The 3,707-nt window shown below is 39.8% G+C and overlaps 1 long non-coding RNA gene across 1 annotated transcript; it reads left to right on the top strand.

The window, feature by feature from the left end:
• The first annotated feature begins 2,781 nt into the window (after positions 1-2,781).
• Positions 2,782-3,417, top strand: LOC122071381. The gene is made up of 3 exons (XR_006138165.1): positions 2,782-2,922; positions 3,089-3,204; positions 3,313-3,417. It is a non-coding gene; the product is annotated as an uncharacterized LOC122071381 (long non-coding RNA).
• The last annotated feature ends 290 nt before the right edge of the window (positions 3,418-3,707 follow it).

Raw genomic sequence — 3,707 nt, 5'->3', positions numbered from 1 at the left:
CCTGCATAAGCAGTAATTGTATCACGTATATGTACTACTCATTGTAATCTAATTATTAAATAATTCAACTAGCTAGTGAAATCTAGTGTACCTTTATTGCCCTATCCCATACGGACTCATCATCAACTGTGACTGCTTTTGTCATTGAGTTCCACCCAAATCCAGTTGTGTCAAGCAGTCTCTTGAACTGTTGATACTCTTGTTTCAACTTGTTCATCTTATTGCGTAACTGTTCTCTCCCGACTGGATGATTTAAAGCCTGTTGAAATTGCTTTGTAATGTTCTCCCATCCAGTTTTGTTAAATGAATTACCGGATTTGTGACCATTTTTTACAGCTTCTTTCATTGCTTCAATGAGAACAGTGGTCTCAAATTCTGACCACTTAATGGCAGGGATACTACTTCCAGACATAATAGCTAGGCATTATAAGTTAGTGTAAAAGTTAGCATACTGTGACAAAAAAAAGACTGAACACTAAAAAAAGAAATAACAAAGATTATCTTGGAGAGAGATAATGGAAAGACCAATAAAACCAAATAAGGTAACAAAGAAATCAAGCATAGGCAAAATAACAAAGATATCAAGCATAGGAAAATAACAAAGATATCAAGCATAGGAAAATAACAAAGATATCAAGCATAGGAAAATAATAAAGAAGCAAGCTTCCATTGCCTGATGTTTTGCAGTGAGTCGGGGCATTTGCAAAACAATAATATGCTAATGGTCTATCCTTTATGATGCATATAGTTGTAAATATGGAGCTGCTTAACTGGCTTTCTATTTATGCTGATGTTCACAGGTATGGGATTGACTTAGCTCAGGGAGTTCTAGAATTGCATTCGAAAGGGACACTTATTTTAAATCTTAAGCCCTTCAACTTCCTTCTTAATGAGAACAACCAAGCAATGCTGGGTGATTTTGGAACCACTGATCTACTGCTTGGGATTCCATTGGCAAGTTCAGATATGGCTTTGAGACTGATTCATGGGGGTTTGGATGCAGCATCGTGGAGATGTTGACTGGAACTCAACCCTGGTGTGGGAGATCAGTGGAGGAAATTCATGGGGGTTTGGATGCAGCATCGTGGAGATGTTTATTCTTTCTTTTCTCTTGGTAATGAATTTTTACTTCATCCAAAAAAAAAAAAAGTGTTGTTTGGAGATTTTGAAGGTTAGGCCTATTGCTCATGGGGCGATTTCTTGCCATATTGATGATGGGGCCTCCACCTTTCTATGGTTAACCTTTGGCACCCTGTGGGGCTCTTCTCCTTGCAATTGGCGCTAGAGCATTATCAGTATAAACCCCTATTAATGCTGGAGTATATTAATATGAGTCGTGTACTTCTATTCTTTCAGAGGATCATATCATGCACAAAATCTAGTTTCGCTTCACCTAAGACAAGATCTAAACAGACGGTTAAAAGTAAAATATAGAAAATTCGTAAAGGTAACATATGGGGGGTGTCATTATCATCATCAAACATATCCAAAGTCCAAACCATCTCAGCTGCCAGATAATCCATCTTTCTTTTGGCAATGATATACACCTTAACTGCCTGGGCCTAGAGAAGGTTATGTGAAGCACCATTAAGTTTGATAGATGTGATTTGAACATTGATGTTATCTGTAGGAGGTTCAGAATCTGCTATAATACCATATCCAGCACTATCACGTCACAGAGATAACTTAGAAGCAACTAGCCACAAAGAGCAATACATGATAATCAAGGGATAATACCCAGGTGATAATAGACAATCAATATTGCTAACTAGTAGCAAAGAACATCAAACCGGAACCAAGGAACGCCAAAACAGTAGCCAAAATCATAGGGTTTAGGGTTCTGTTAGGTCTGAAATTTTGACCAGAGACAGTCCAATATGGAGAGAATGTCTCCAAAATTTCAGCGATCAACCCATGAGATTGTAGTGTTCTTGAAAAATTCCCCAAAAGGAGATCTAATATAAAGTTACCTGAGATGGGTTTTTCGGAAGGAGGGAAGTGGGTTCTGGTTCAACTCTTTCGCTGATCTCCTCTCTCTGTCGCCGACCATCGGGAACGAAGGTTGGAGGAAGAAGAAGAACGAGATCACTTCTTGCCGGAGATGGGTTTTTCAGAAGTTCAGATATGGGTTCTGGCTTCTCTCCTCGCTGATCTTCTCTCTCTGTCGCCGACCGTCGGGAACGAAGGTTGGAGGAAAAAGAAGAACGAGATCACTTCTTGCCTGAGATGGGTTTTTCGGAAGTTCAGATATGGGTTCTGGCTTCTCTCCTCGCTGATCTCCTCTCTCTGTCGCCGACCGTCAGGAACGAAGGTTGGAGGAAGAAGAAGAACGAGAAGAATGGAGACAGGAGGGAAGTGGGGTCTGGCTTCTCTCCTCGCTGATCTCCTCTCTCTGTCGCCGACCGTCGGGAACGAAGGTTGGAGGAAGAAGAAGAACGAGACCTGAGACGGTTTTGGCTTCTCTCCTCTGCTCTCCTCTCTCTGTCGCGGTATTGGGTCGGGAACAATTGTTTCAACAGATATTATTTTGAAACGAAACCCACCGACAGAACAGGGAGCGGGGTGTTTCGTCAAATCACTGATTTTTCGTTTTTTATGTACTTTGAGTTTCAAAAAAACAGGAACGGAGCTTTATAGAACCAAACGGTTTTTTGCGTTTTTTGGTTCTATTAACACTCAAAAACGCTAGAAATGTTTTTTTATGAACACTACCAAACGGCCTCTGAATCAGTGTTTAAAAAACGAAATTGGCTCGATTTGTTAAAACTCTCGGAGGCTGTTCTGTCGGCCATGTTTCGTTTCAAATTAATATAATTTGAAACTTCCGTTCCCGATTGTTCGCGATAGAGAGAGGAGAGCAGAGAGGAAAGAAGAGAGAACCCAGCTCACATCCATGCTCGAACTGCGATTTCTCCACCTCAGGTAACTTCTTCGCCTCTTCTCCTTCTTCTCCTTCTTCTTCTTCATTTCTTCTTTTCTTCTTCTATTCAACCTCTTCTTCTTCATCTATTGTAATCACATAGAGGTATTGGAACAAATTTAGGGGTTTTTTTCTCCTTCTTCTTCTTCATTTCTTCTTTTCTTCCAGAGACAGAGATCGATAAGCTTCACAAAGTTCTGGTTTCGAATATCTTTTGGAACTCGCATAGGGAGAGGAGAGAAGAAGAAACAGGAGCTCGCCCCCTTGTGAAATCTCCTCTGCAGGTAACTTCGATTTCGGCTCTTCTTCTCCTTCTTCTTTTCATCTCTCTTAACTTCTTTCTTTTTCTATTCTAACCTCTTCTCCTTCTTCTTCATCTATTGTAATCACAGAGCAGGTATTGGGACAAATTTTAGGGTTTTTCTAGACCACCTGTCGTATAGCTCATACAGAGAGGTAACGTCTTCTTCTTCTCTTCTCGATCTTGTATAGCCTCTGTTGATTCCAAGATGATGCTTTTTTGACACTGTTTGACACTAATCACTCATCTGAAAACCACAAATCAGTACCAATGAACCCCAAAAGTAAATATGTTGGATCCATATGAATATATTCAAGTGTTTCTGATTCATCCTGCTCTGTGATTACAACTATAGAATTATGTCAGAGCACAATTTTCAATTTTCCCCAACTACTACTAAAACAATCAATAGATTTAGCAGAGTAATATTGCATCTCTTTGGGGGGAAATAAACACTATATTTAGATGGATAATATGCTAAATCAA

This window comes from Macadamia integrifolia, unplaced genomic scaffold (genome assembly GCF_013358625.1).
Source record: "Macadamia integrifolia cultivar HAES 741 unplaced genomic scaffold, SCU_Mint_v3 scaffold_216A, whole genome shotgun sequence".
Lineage (NCBI taxonomy): Eukaryota > Viridiplantae > Streptophyta > Magnoliopsida > Proteales > Proteaceae > Macadamia > Macadamia integrifolia.
This window is presented reverse-complemented; position numbering and strand designations above follow the sequence as displayed.